The 14,909-nt window shown below is 43.9% G+C and overlaps 1 protein-coding gene across 2 annotated transcripts in view; it reads left to right on the top strand.

Moving 5' to 3' along the window:
• The window catches only part of LOC138064478 (tubulin polymerization-promoting protein family member 2-like), a 109,162-nt gene that overhangs the window by 74,642 nt on the left and 19,611 nt on the right, over positions 1-14,909 (top strand). The window contains exon 1 of one of the 2 annotated variants that reach the window (XM_068927306.1): positions 4,694-5,631. The exons of the other annotated variant lie outside the window; for it this stretch is intronic. The gene's annotated coding sequence lies outside the window, so the exon portion shown is untranslated. Of the gene's footprint in view, positions 1-4,693; positions 5,632-14,909 lie in introns of those variants that run through there. 2 annotated transcript variants of the gene reach the window in all.

Here is a 14,909-nt window from a genome sequence, read left to right as displayed (position 1 = left end):
TGACAGCCGCAGCCCTTGCTTGTTCCTAGAAAGGAGAATGCCTTGCCCAACAGGGAGACAAGATCTCTTGGAAGGCCCCATAGTATTTCAAGGGCTGAGCTTATGTATAATAAAAAGACGAGGGAAGAGACAGGAAATGCAAGATGTTATTCTGAGTGATGGTTTGCGAGTGGAAGAGTATGTAACAACGTGAATATGTTTTGTATGTGTCGAATATTCTTTATCGAGCTTGATAATTTGGAGGCTGACAGGCTGTACTGATGAATAAAGGAGCTGGAGCATTGCTGTGGGCATGCAGAAGGCACGGTAAACACATGATACGTGATAAATAGGAAGAAGTTACGTGCATAATACTACAGTCACATGCCTTGCTTGGAGGACTTAAATGTCTACTAGCAGTAAAATCCATTAGGAAAGGCAATTGTTTCCTCGTATTGGCCTCCTCCAAATCCAACACATTCAAAAATAGGCTGTTTCCGTCTCCAAGCATTCCTTTATTTCTGTTGAAACGATAACATTCAGTTTGTGAGGAAGTCCACTCTTCTTTAGTGTTAGCGCAGAACCACGTTAACTTAATACTTTATTTTCACTAAGGATTTTGTGTTTTAGACTGTGTTGATGTATTTCTGCTGCTAGCTTAACGCGGATCCCAATTGGATCTTGAATTTAGGGAATGGAAAATCCTGATAAACATCCGGGCTGTCGTGAACGCAAAGGACAAAGCCTTTGTAGGAAGATGTCTATGATATACGCCCATGAGAAGTGTTTGATGTGTTGCAAAAGGCATCTGCCTGAAAAAAAAATGTTTTTCCTCTTTGGCTTTGTTGAGCAGACTGTGGAAGTAAATGACACAAAGTAACCCTTCCTTTCCTCTCTTACTGCCCTCTTTTTTTGTTTGATCTTGCAGTGATGTGATAATGGCGAGGCTGTGACTTGAAAGTAATTTCTGTAATGACTTATAGCATGAACAGAGGGGGTTTTATTCTCTGCTGCTAAAGGGAGATCAAAGTATGATCTAGAGATCAGACCTATTTTGAGAGAGAGGGGACTGCGCAGCCAATTCCTACCTCTGTCACTGAACTGCTGTGTCAAACTGGGCAAGTCGCTTAACTTGGCTGTGCCTTGGGCCTTTGCTGGACCGTGGCACTCGGCTCTTGCGCTCCTAGCAGTTTTGCATAGCTTAATCGTAAATGACTGTCTGCACACTAATTAGCCCCAGCCAGTGCAAAGTTCATTCTCCTGGTTTTCAGCCTTTATACCAATTTAGAGGACACCATGGTTATTTTTGATTTAGGCTCAGTCGCAGCTCGAAGGAGGAGAAGGAAGAAAGGTCTGAGGTCTGTGGAGAAGATATAGGCAATGGCACAAACTGGAGGCTAATGCGAATTTCTGGGCTCAGGGATGTACTGTGTGAGGGCTGCTGACATCTGAGGAGTGCGATTACAATGTTTGAGCTCGACCTGGATTAGTTTAAACGACTAGCTGAGTTACTAACAGCAGTTTATACAGTGCAGACTAACCTCTCGAGTAAATTCCCTATATATCACACGGGCTGCACTTGAATTTTGGTCACCACGTTTTTACCGCGCTGCCGCTCAAAGTAGTTAAAGTAACATTAGTCGAGGTAGGGTGGCTGCATCTCACAGCTATGATTTGGAGTTAGTTCGTGCTTGGTAAGGTAAGCTGGTGAATGGAAAAGTCAGGCCTGTCTGTTCGCCAGGGTGCTGCATCTGCACGGCTGCACAATCCATTGCAAGCCGATCGACTGGCCGAGCCCTCTGAACACCAGGGCGAAGTTGCACCAACTGTTGTCTCCCTGACAACCATCTGAGCGCTCTTACATGTGGAAGAAATTGGTTGCAATCAGTCTGGAAGGAAAAACTAGTGGAAATCCCTCCGCTGCAGACGAGGCTGCAGTTTTGCCATCCGTAAAGAAAGGAAGATGGCAATATTCCCCCATTCCATAGCTATGTTCAGAGTTTAGTCCATATATACCTAAAGGCAACGTGATTAGATCAGAAATGCTGGGGCAATACAATGCTGTGTGCTATAAAGGACGCTCACGTCAGCTCTGTGTTTTGTACACAGGCGACCTAAGAGAAAAGACTCCCTACTGCAAAATGTCTGCAGTCCGTGTGCCTGGAGAATCAGCAGGAGCTGAAGAAAACTTCCAAATTTTGCATGCTTCCAAGACAGAGCAGGGGAGCTTCTCTCAAGTTATTGACAGGAAAATTCAGGAATGAAGAGGTTAATAGGCTGTGCATGTAGTGCGCTGTGTTGTTTTTTCGCTTTCAGGCACCTCAGGGACAAGCAACCCACCCCAGTTTCCCAGTATGACACAAAGGCTAATGCAACCCCCTCGACTCCCTGCAGCAGTTGCAACAGTGTCTTCTTGCCTTCTGCCTTCTATCTTTCCAAGGGGAAATGTTGGGTTGTTGTAGCATGCAACATTTAAAAAGTTAATGATAGGCTAGCTGCTAAAAGCCAACACTTGTGGCTTTAGGTTCCAGGAGGAGAGGAACGGGAGGGCAGCCTGCTCATACCAAATATCTGAGAGTACCTTGCTGATGGGAAGCACTGGCAGACTAGAAAGTGCTCTGTTAATTATTGTTGACATTGCATAGAGAGCTTCATGCTGTTCTTTCACTGCCTGCTTCAACTTAATTTGTTTGAGAAAGTACTTTTTCTGTGCTGCAGATTGTGGAAATTCATATACTCTACCGCACTGACAGATGTGTCTTTGTTTTAGAGGAAGCCATTCTTTTTTCCAGTGCTGAATGTGAATGGAGCATTTCACACTGGTGGCTTCCAAAAATATTTATAAAGCAAAGTTGAGCAGTTCAAAATATTTTGCCCTCCTACGCTGACATTCACATGCCATTATACTACCGTTATCAAAAGCATTTGCAGTAGAACTTGCATGAGTTGGCCACAAAGATTGCGTTAGTCAACAAATGACTGAAGGCACACATTTTAGTCAGCTCTATCCCACACAATGTGCAGCAGTATCCAGTAATGCAGCAAGGGCTAGTAAGGCCATTATTTTAAATTGTGAGTCAAAGACTCGTAATGGTCCTTAGCTCTTATAAATTCTGCTCATCTGAGGAGACAGAGGGTAAAGAAGTGGAAAGGGATTAAGTTCCCTTTTCCCCCTCTTTCTGCTGGCTGGAGGGTAAGGTGTGGGTTGGTAGCTCTTAATGCCTCTTCTCTTCAGTGGCCTCCACGGGCGTTGCTCGCTCTGAGGCCCGCCATGGTTCAGGTAATCTGACCTTGAATGCTGGCTTTGTTCCCCCTCCACGTTTCGCCACTGCCAATTCCCTGGGTGTCTTTCACGTTACTCTCCCATTTCCTGATTCTTCCTAAACAGGCTGCTGAAAAATGAAGCATACGACATCCATTTGAGCAGAGAGAAATGCTCCCTATGAACACATAAATGCATAAAACTCACTTTTAAGCTTCATTATAAATTGAAATGACCTCTCTGCCCATCCTTTGTGATGATTTCCGTAATCTTCGCCACCGTATTGAAACTAGGGCTTCTCATGTATTTCTTTCCACAGGAATTGTCTCAGTGAACTACATCTGCAATCAGTGCGCTGCAACGGCAAGTAGAAGAGCATGACTGACTGACCTCGTTAGTACAGTGGTGCTAATTAACACTTGATGATTCGCATAGTAAAACCTCGTGTATTTCATGTCCATCCTCTGCTCTTTGTGCACTTACGTCTTTGAAGTTTGATGTTAATAGTGAATAGCTGCGAGTCCAAGCAGTTTATATGCCTGCTCAATAATTTATATCTGGGTTGGCTTTGGTCAGCTCATCCCTGCTCCAGAGAACCAGGAAAGTGAGGATGCCTGAAACACCCTGATCCTGCTCGACTGGCGAACGGCTAGAAAAGACATTTTAAATAGCGGGCAATCTCCCTTGCTGAATAACGGCAAGGAGCGCAACAGCAGGAAGAGACAGGGCCTATCCTTCTACTCTGTCCTGCCTTCCTAACCATGAATTTGCATGATGGAAAAGAGGAAGGGCGCTTTTCTTAGTAAGGGGCAGGAACTCCACCTAATCCCCTTTCTTCAGAATTTAGGGGATAAAACATCACTCTAATACACCCAGTGACTGCACCCTGGGTAAGATGCCATTTTCCTTCAGTAGATGTAGAGGTTTCTTTCCTCATAATCCTTGCATTGTTTGGACACAATCCTCTTCTGTACGCTTATGTTTTTCCATTGCTAGGTGATTTTTTTCAATTGCTGGTGAATGCGTGGCCCTTTTGTTATCCATATTCAGTGTCAATTCTGTGGTATTTAATCATGTCAAAACGCGAAGTGCTTCGATTGAAAAACATTTTCAGTGGACATCAGTAATTGATTTCCTTTTTTGTTGTGAATTTTGGAGGCTTGCAGATCAAAGTAGCTTCTAAAACTTTGATACAGGAGAGAGAGAGAGAGAGCGCACCTTTTCAAGCATGCATTGCAATATATTTGCTACCCTCTTGCTAATAGCTTGCAGTAGGTGAAAAGGCAGTACAGGTAATCCGGAATGCAATTGAAGAAAGAAACGTGGAGAGAGGTAACAGCAGACACATGTTGCCTTTTATCCCCTATGAAGTGTTGATTCCCTTTAATGAATTTGTAACACGACAAAAAAAAATCCTCAGTTTTCCCATCCATTTAGTGCAAAGTAAGAGAATGCTAATCATTTTCTGTATAACGTTGTTGAAGAAGCTACTCCTCTGGTATCTTGTGGACCGGGCATGAACAGAAATGAAATATGGAGCTTGTCTGTTATGTAGCCATGCCAGGAGAAGCAGGAGCTGACAGATCGTCTCAGACTAGCTCAAGAATCGGTTTAAAGGATGGGGGTCGACAGGGTTGTTCCTCTGGCACGAGGTCGCTCTCCAGATCAAGGACAGAGCCTATCTGTGCAGAAGCCAGTTGCTTTCAGTGGCCAGGCTGTGACTGCGAAGTAGGCCTCCCTTCCTCCCAGCATTCATCTCAGCTTTCAGCAGCTCCTATTGCAAGTGAAGAGCGCCTTTCTTTGACCTTGCCATTTCTGGCGTAAATGTGTAGGGGTGTGTAAATTGCCCCCAAAACGCTCCTCTCCTTGGAGAAAGGATAAGTGGACAAACATGTGACAGATGTTCGTGACGTTACTCCACGCATGACTGAATAGCTCGCTTAGCCTGCTCTCACTGGAGTCGTACGTGGCCACAGAAGAAAAGCAGGGCATGTGATGACGCTGATGCGCCTGGCGCGTTAGTGAGCAGTGGGACGTCGCCTGTGGAGACATGAGGTTCAAAGACGCCTGGTTTCCCAAGAAAGCCTGAAACTTGCCTCCAGAGGTCTTGACAGGCCTTCTTAAACTGCATAAAAATGCAGTTTCAAAACTCAGCTTAGGCCCTCGAAGTACAGATGAGGTTTTGCAACCAGCTCGTGACCTGCTCCTCTTCCCATTGCAGCATGGTGCCTCTGTCTTAAGAGGAGGGATTTTTTTTGAAAAACATCCCCATGTTACTTGGGTTTGCATGCTCTTCTTGGCAAAGTGTGCAGGACAATTAATCTCTGGCGAATTGTGCGCTTTGTGGGGACAGCGCACTGTCCCTCGGCGCCTGCAGAGAGCAGCTGCAGGTGGGTAAGGTGTGCCGAGGCGTCCAACCACGCAGAGAGGTAGGAGGAGCAGGAACTGGCCAAAGTGGTCAGAGAGGCCCAGGTAGGGGCTCCTCGATGGCGGGTGGCGTTCGGGCAGGCTACGAAACCCCCCGTGGCTGGCCGAGTCGGTCTGCAGAGAGCCTCGCGCTCCTTTTTCCCTCGTGCTCTCCGCGTCCCGTTTCTGCCCCGTCGCCTAGCGTTTGAGTTGAAAGCGTACGCTGGCAACGCCACACGCAGCGCTGGGGGGAGGCCGCGGTCCAACTGGTTCCAGATGTGCTGGAGCTGGCCGAGCCGCGCGCTGCGGAGCAAAGTGTGCCTCTTGGGTTACGGGCAGGCACCCATGTGCCAGGCCGTGCACGTGGCTGGCTGCCACACTCACTAACCTGGTATTAACTGTATTAATTGTGGACATAAACAGCGCTCGGTGCCAAGCATGTCACAAGCTGATTATGAAAGCTGTGGCCCAGGCGGAGTTTCAAATTATGCTTCACTTTTAATTTTAAGCGCCTTCCCCTCCTCCCCCCGCCTCTAGAGTCCTTGAGTGTGCCTGTGTATTTATGAAACTACAGACGCCGATCGAGCGGGAGAAGCGATCGAGTTGTGAAGAAGGCGGCAGTGTCTGCCCGTGGCGGGGAGCGGCCGGAGCGGTTCCTCCCCTCGGACACCGAGCTTTGCTGCTTTGCAGCATTTCTCCCCAATTTCAGAGCCCCCCCACCCCACCCCGGGACAGGGGATCATCTCCCCGCGGCGAGGTGCGGGCTCGGCGGGGCGGCCAGCGAGGGTGAACGCTCTCGGCGCTGTCGGCCCCCCCCCCCCAGCTGATTTTTCATTCTGGGTCATAAAATAACCTATCCCCGCAGCACCATCTATCGGGGAGTTTATGGCCCGGTGCTAGTTGCCTTCATTTTAAGAACGCATTTTATTTGTTTATTTATTGCCTTAAGCTTCCCTGGGATTGGTGTCAGCCATTATCCCCCGGCAATTAATCTTCAACGAAACAAATAATATCCATAACAAAGGGTGACGTAACTGAGAGGCCTGGTAAGAAGGGAAAGGGTGATGATGGCATTTCTGCACAATACGGCCCCACCTTCCTGCGAGGGGACAGCTCATCAAAGGGATTTCGAAAGGCTCTGCCTTTTGTGACTCACGCTCCAGCTCTTTGTCCGCAAAGGGATATGTGCTTATTGCGCACGGCCCGGCGTACCCGGGATGCTGGTGAAGAGCACCTGTGGGTGCTTTGGAGCGGTCTTTGTACTTAGCATTATAAACACCATCGGCACAGTTTGCGGTTGGTTGCTCCTAACGCTTTTTGATCACATTTTGCTTTCTTGTGTCCCTGTTAAAATAGTCCTTTTTTCCCCCTCCTTTGTTTAAGATTGTTAGAGTAAAAGCCCCTTAGCTGCATAAGAGTTTGGAAGGTGAGAAAGTAGTACTTGCTCATTTTTAAATACGAAACTCCTCTTGACCAGGCCACAAGTAAGATTTGCTGAAATTAAAAATTTGGCTTGGGAGCAGACCTTTTCGAGTCCTATAATCTTTGTTTGGTTTGAAAAATACACATTGGGTTTTACTAAAGAGCTGATTATTGGAGCGCTGCACCGGTCTTGTCAGCAGAACGTTTCTCAAGTATATAAACACCACTGAGCGTGCAGGCAAAGTGCACGCAGGTGCACGCAGCTAATGAAACGGGCACTTTGTCCGAAGGACTTAAAGCTTCCCTGGTGCAGCTGGTGAAAAGCTGAAGATGAACAAAAGCAAAACTGCTGAGAAAGTTTCTTGGCAACACAGATTTCGCAGAGGCAGGGCCGGCGGACCTGGCCATGCAATAGTCAAACTCTGCGGGCGCTGTGACCCCAGAGTAGCACCTGCGGGCTGCTATTTTGGCCGTTGCCTTGTTGAAGGATGATGGGGATAGGTCTTGTTCCTACTCTGGGGGAAGGTGAGTGATTCTGTATCTTGAGGGGATGTCTTGTGTGTTTGACTGCGCTCCACTGCTATAAAATCTTTCCCACCGTGGACACCTCGGCTGCTAGTGACTACTGACCTGGGTTTCGTAGAAGGTTTATTTTGAGTGCAGCGAGTGGAGAGTCCTGGAGACATCTGGACTTGATCTCCCCCCTCCCCCAAGCAAAGACACCTTCAATCAAGCTTTGGGCTATCTAATGGCGTTGGATTATCCTCAGCTAATGTAATGGTGTCCTGCTGTTAAGGGTAATAAACAACTCCCTTACTGCCTGTCAGGTCTTTCAGCAGCTCTGGTGGGAATAACGGCCAGGTGTCAGTGATAAGTGCGTGGTCCTTGGCAGGCGGTTGTGGTACTGTCCATGGAAAATTCGGGCGATTCCTGGAAAAGAAGGATTTTATAGAGGGGTAACGTATTTGTTCGTCTAAACGATGTAGGATGCTGCTGATTCCCATGCGGCTTTCTCAAAACACTGTGAATATTGGGTTGCAGATGGCAGTCACCCAGAAGTATAAATCAGAATGACTGCTGTGTTCAGCGGAGTACAACTCCCTACTGCCTCTGCAGTTGTCTCTTTCTCAGTAGTATCCTGGTTGCTGGTTCAGTCAGGGTTTTTTTTTTATTTTTTTTATTTTTTTCAAACAAACAACTACGTGCGAGTTGCAGTGAGCAAGAATGTACAGGGACAAGGAATTTGCACATTACAGAGGGAGTAAATTCCAGCCAACCAGAAAAATGAAGATTTTGCAGAATAATAGGAAGGCCAAAACATTTCAGCTCAAATGTACCGATTAGTTTACCACCAGAAACTGATCTTTAGTTTTCTTTTACACAAACTCAGTGATTTCTGATTTCATCAACTTAAATAAGGATTAAGTCAAAACTCAGTAGTGACTGCAGGAGCTGGTCCATAGTGACAAAGTTCATGAGAATCTTATTAAGGAGAATTATTCACCTGTTCAAATTAACCCACGGAATCTGTGGTAGGGGAAGGAAAAATAACGTTGAATGAGTGCCACCAAGTGTCCTCTTGCAGTATAAGAAAGCCCAGCAGCTTCTCAAAAATACTTGATAACTCAAGCCATGAAGACCTTAAGTGGAAGAAATGGAGGCGTATCGCAAAGTTTTGTAATTTGGGGAGGAACATCATGGCAAAGTCTGTTTGAGTGACAGATGTATAATTAATGACCCACTGAGAGTGCAATAGTGATCTCATGAGATCTGATAGTGGCGAAATATGTGTGATGGGGGCAGAAATACACACATAACCCTGGTTGTCCATCCAGTTTATGTATCCATTCTGTCTGCTGGTTCCTTTGAGCAGCTGCTACTGCTTAATGTTGACACTGAGCTATCTCTGTTCCTCTGCCCTATTATGTCATATGATGATATGCTATAACCTGATCTTACTTCAGCCACATGGGCAAATAAGTTGGAGGCATTAACATAACCATTTGGACCCTGCTTCTGCTCCTGTTGATCTCAATGGAAACCTTATCAATGTCTGTAATGGGGGCAAGGCTGAGGCTGGGTATATACAAACAGCAGAGTTTCAACCAGTAAAACAACTACTGCCAAATGTTCTCCGTGATTCTTTCATCCTGGCCTCTCTGTACATGAAAAGATTTTCATGGATCTTCAGATTTTTAATTAGTTCATGTGAGTGTTATTAGAGAAGGAGGATTTATATTGGCATATCTTGAATCTTACAACTTGCTGAAATTCAGACGATTGAAGAGATGGATGCCCAAGTGTGCTGAAACTCCACTTAGGTTTTCTGTCCTGGAAGCTGTGGTAAAAGAGAGGTGCCAAAAAGCTGCTTTACGTTGCATGCAGTGACAACTGCCCCTTGTCCTGCTGGGGCTTATTGCCTAGATTTCCATACAACCAGAGCCCATGTCTAAAGCAGCTACACCAGCAGTATGAGGGACCTAGCCAAAGAGACTGTTTCTTGCAGGATTCTGGCAATGCACATATTTGGAGATGACAGAAATATTTTAGTTCCCAGAATGTGCTGCAGGATGAGTGCAGAGTTTTGACATTTTTGCTGGAGTATATTTATATATAGATAAACTAATCAGCACTGTGGTAAATGACACCCGTTAAACTGGGAGGAGAGCCAGGGCCCCAAAGGGAGCACCATACATTGCGGGGACTCTGAGTAGAGAATTAACAGCACACTCAGTCTGTTTAATCAGCAGCCTATTGTATGCCTTATAGCCTTTCCACAGGAGTTAATGGATGAACAGACTTTTGCTGGCATAAATTTTCCGTTGTAGAGCACTCTGTTCTGTTCTGTTTTCTTATTTTGCTATAAATTAACTTAAATGAGTCAGGTTTACTAAAGTCAGAGCGTGCTGTGAAAAAGCTCACTTTGGAAACAGTTTGCAGCTTATCTTTATGTGATGAAGGCCGGAATTGGAGAGTAGAGGAGCAGGAATCCTTGCAGTGGCCTTGAGCTATTTGGAAGGACCTTTGGTTTTTATATGGGGCATATATATTTCTGTGGGACCTCGAGTATGCAGAAGGGGTGATTCTCATGTCTTTTGATCTGACAACATATAAAAATGCATGCTATTGATCTGATATTTACAGGTACGCAGTGCTTTCTAAGCTCTGTGTGGGGTGGTTGGTAACCAAACTGCCTTCTGTGTGTGGATAGGTTAGGCAAAGTGCTGTAAGTATATGAGCAAGGCAAAAAGTACTTATGTAGACTCAGGGGAAAGTCTAAGCTTTAGCTTAGAAAATATTAACCTTCTGCACAAAACAGTAAGGAAGTAGCTGTCTTCATCCCCTTGCATCCTTTCCAAACACAATAAACACAGTTATCAATATTCTTGCCAATAATTCACCTATTATCTCACTTTACAATATTTCATTGCTTTAAGGAGAATTTTTAATATACTGGAGAATATTCCTGATGGACTGTGGTATCTCATTATTTATACAAAAAGAGGGAACATAATAGCTTCTTCTCTGAAATGACCAACCTTCCTCGAGCTGTAGAAACGCTCTTTGGGGAGCTGAACAAAGGGAAATGGCAAACTGAAACAGGTTGCTAAGAGACAATTTCAGATGCTTCCAGATTTTATGAAAAACAAAAAAGTCACACCCAGAAGGCAGGCAGGCCTTATCATTTCCAAAAGGAAATGATCAGACCGGTATTTGTATGGGGGCCTGAACTTCAAGTGAAGCTTCCTCTTTAATAGCCCCAGTGACGAGTCACTTAAACTAGGTGCGCAGTTGATTGGACACGTTGCATTGATGAGCATCAGGTGGAAAACCCGTGGTAATGATCCACATGGATGCGAAGAGGATTCATGCTGTCATGACAACTGACGTGTGAGATGTGCAGACACGTCCTGCGAGACAGACCCATGGTCCCAGTCCGTTATCTGTTGCAAGTGGTGTTCCCAGCTAGTACCTTACAGCTGGTAAATTGGTATAAGAGAGCTACCGCTTGGCTTTAGCTGATCCCTGACATATTCTTTCTTAATGCATACCTCTTCAACTATTTTATCCTATGTGACCTATGAGCACTTCTTCATGTTCCTCATGAATTTGGCTAGCTCTTGAGGTCTGACTGTTTGGTTTTACGTTTTTTCTTAAACTTTAAAAAATGTGAATATTCTCATCCAGTTTAGAAAAAGGTTATTTTAATATTTGGTCAGAAATGATACAAGACAGTTCATGAATATTTGTTTTCCAAGTAAGTTTTTTAATATATGTATTTATAATATTAGTTGATGCATTCATCGTAACTTGCTACAGTCAATAAATAAATGAACCGGAATAAAGATCATTGAGTGCAATTTAGCAGAGTAGAAAGCCAGAGAATCTCTCTCAAAATAAGTGGCTAGCATCGCCTTGATGCTGGAACAAACTCTGACTACTTTAGTTTGTATTTACATAAGTGTTGCAGGAAACAAAGAAATGAGTTGATATGGTGACCCTGTATTCACATGTTCTTCTTAACACAATTACATCCTTATATATCTTTGTCAAATCTTTTGTTATTGACAAAACCAGCTAGTATATGGTTTTTATCACACAGAATTGTGTTAAACTGTAAAATTAATGTTAAATTATTATGTGCTAGAGTTTTTCCTCTTCCAACTGTTTAAGATTTCCTGTTTTTATAGTAACAACAGCAGCAAAAAAAAGTGCATACAATGTCTCCTATGATTGAAGACAGCTTTATTAATGCCATGCTAACTGATGCCTAATCCACCTCCTGCTGAAGTATTTCAATTCAAGAGAGTTGGAACTGGCTGTAATACTATTGCACATGTAGGAAGATAGTCATTTTGACTTCTTTTTATTTTAAGGTTGATTAGACCTCCCTTTGACTGTAGAGTGAAAAAAGTTGGCATTGTTCAAGGAGCAGTTTCCTTTTATTAACATCTTCTGTAGTCAGAGAAACACAGCTTTCATTGTGCTTTTATGCTGTCTGAGTCATGTGCTCAATGGATGATAGATCAATGCTTAGTCAAGCCTGGACACGGTAAACTACGAAAGGCAATTTGATGAATGGAAGCCGAAATGTGTTTCAAAATACAGTTCCTCCTTTATGTTCAAAAATACGAAAATATTCTACCAGGATCTCAAATCCAGGATTAAACTACCAAATTAAAGCTGACATAGTTTATTTTAAGGTCACATTCTGACTATCATGTAGTTAATGAAGAGAAAAGGCAGATGCAAACAAGAGATCACGGAGTGGACAATGCTATACTCAAGTAGTGACTGAGCCTTTCAGATCTCCATGTCATTCAAGCATCTTGGAAAAATCAAAGAAAGTGACAGTATCTGAACATATTCCTGCTCTAGATTGACTCTCCTCCTACTATGTACCTCAGACTGGATCTTTGGGGATGGTGTCCGGAAGGAAGAAGGGAATTCTGGCTCTGTGAATGCCAAACTCTTAACTGCCGTGATTTCCTCCTCTCTCGACCTCCTTCTACTTCACTGGCTCCTTTTGTTTAATTTTTGAGAAGTTGCTCATGTGATATGCCTATATTCTTCTTCTCCTTTAGATGTGTTTTTTCAGTTACTCACCTCAGTCTATTTCTCTGCAAAGTGAGTACTTCATTTACACTTGGAAGCAGGCCTACTTTGCCGTGACCATGCTTGTACATTTAATTGTCTTTCCTTTCTTTTTGTCCTTTGTGTGTACTTGTGGTTTTGGCCTAGACTCTTTGGGATCAGTCCTTCCTCACAAAGTTAGGCACCGTGGTCTTCACTACATTATTAGACACAGTGGAACAATAAATAATGAATAATAGCTAGCTTTTTTTCTAAAGCAGCAAAAATGGATTTCAGTGATGATAACTACCTGTTAAAAACTGAAGAGAGACCACCAGCTTTTTTACATAGGCCAGTAAGGAGCCATCTGATAGTAACACCTCAAGATCAACATCTACAGAGCGTAGCAGCTTCGAGGCACCCAAATCACTTTGGTGTTTTTTTCTAAATATTTCTTCCGATTGCTGAATGCCGGTGGCCTAGCACCAAAAAGCGTGCTTTTTTACCAGCCGTTGTGCACAACTTGCTTGCATTCAGTGTCAGGTGCTGTGATTAAAGGCTCACCTCCACGAACACCAAGGAGCGTAGAGGCGTAAGTCTGGACCAGCTACTGGTGAGACTCCTTTGCTTCTGTGTGTGTGTGGGGGTGTGTGTGTGTGTGTATGGGGCAGCTGACACCCGGGGCTGTCGGTGCTGTTTATGTGAGTGCCGTGTTTTCCATCTGTGTTGCTCGGTTTGTCTGCCGTGTGTGTCCGTATGTATAGGTGTTGTGTGTATGTGCGCCTGTTGGGCATGCATGCTCAGCCTCGCTACTGGCTGGACCTTGAAACACGGAGTGGTGGCAACCTCACCTCTATTGGGCTACCGGATTTGGTAACTAACTTTCGTAAACCATTTACGTGTCTGTAGGTCACTGCATTATGGGGAAAGCGACCCAGCAGGAGAATTCCAAGGTATTTCAAATGTTTTTAAAACAATATATCTGCAAATATAAGAAGGAAATCATGTCTTTCTAGGTATTTGCTTAGAAATCATATTTCAGTTTGCATTTGTACAGTTACTGAAAGTATGCTTTTGTATCTTGATTAATATTGACTTTTAAATAAGTCTCTTTTAAAAATGAGTGGCAGTTGTTTCCCTCGGTGTGTGTCAGCACACCGAAACTTGTCAGCATTTGTGTAGGTTAACTTACCTTTCCTCTTTTCTGAAAAGATACATTTTCATGCATGAAAATCCTTTGGTGGAGTTGTGATGCATGTTATTTTGTTCGGTGGATACTGTTGCCCCCTGGAGGGCATTTCTTAATTATCACAATATTAGATTGAAACTTAAATTAAAACTTAGAAATGTTTGCTATTATAAACAAAATATTCCCATTAGCAATTAAAAATATTGTTATTTTAATTAAAAGGGTTTATGAGCTTATCAGAGAAATAACTGATTTCTTACTATGCTAATTATTTTTCTACATTTGCTGTTTAGATTTGCAGATTACTAGACAGTAAAATTTAATTGCTTTTTAAGGGAGATGAATATTTAATTTGAATACAGTACTTGGGAAAAATAGGGTTTTTGCGAGTGTGAGCACGTGTATGTATGTGTGTGTGTGTATTTAAAGCAGCACAGATAATCAAATTAGGGAGTCTGAGTGTCTGCTCACACACAACTGACATTTTTCCACCTAGTGCCACCATCCTCAGCTAAGTGCGAGAGAAAGGGCTGAGCGAGGCTGTGAGCAGAGGCCCTGGCAGGGGGTCTGGCTGGCACCCCAAAGGCAAGACTCGTTTCCCATGCTTATATTTCAAGAAATATTAAATATCCCTGTGCTACGTTTTTCTACGCTTGCTTGAAAATAGGCATTGCCTTTCCTCTCCTTCTGGGTCTACTAGAAGCATGGTAAGGCCTTGAACGATTTCAGGGAGGCCCGGGTCTCTCTCCCCAGGTTTTGACTTCCGTACCCAGAACTAATGTAAAGAGCTCATTAAACTAATTCGGGAGTTGACGGTCGGCAACTCCTATCTAGCCTTGGCGGCAATAACTTTTAGTCCTTGGCCACTAGGGTCAAATACGAACTACTGAGCCAGTTAGATAGGTAATAATTAATTGACCTGCCCATGCAGAAGGATATTTCTCTATGTGAGTAAGAGTTGATTTCTAAATATTTAGTTCTTACAGGCATTGCTAATCACTATCGCTAGCAGTATAAATTAAGTATTAATTTATACATGTCTAGTTGTTTAGCTCTTGTAATTACTCCCTTGTCTAC

This window comes from Struthio camelus, chromosome Z (genome assembly GCF_040807025.1).
Source record: "Struthio camelus isolate bStrCam1 chromosome Z, bStrCam1.hap1, whole genome shotgun sequence".
NCBI classification, from domain to species: domain Eukaryota; kingdom Metazoa; phylum Chordata; class Aves; order Struthioniformes; family Struthionidae; genus Struthio; species Struthio camelus.
This window is presented reverse-complemented; position numbering and strand designations above follow the sequence as displayed.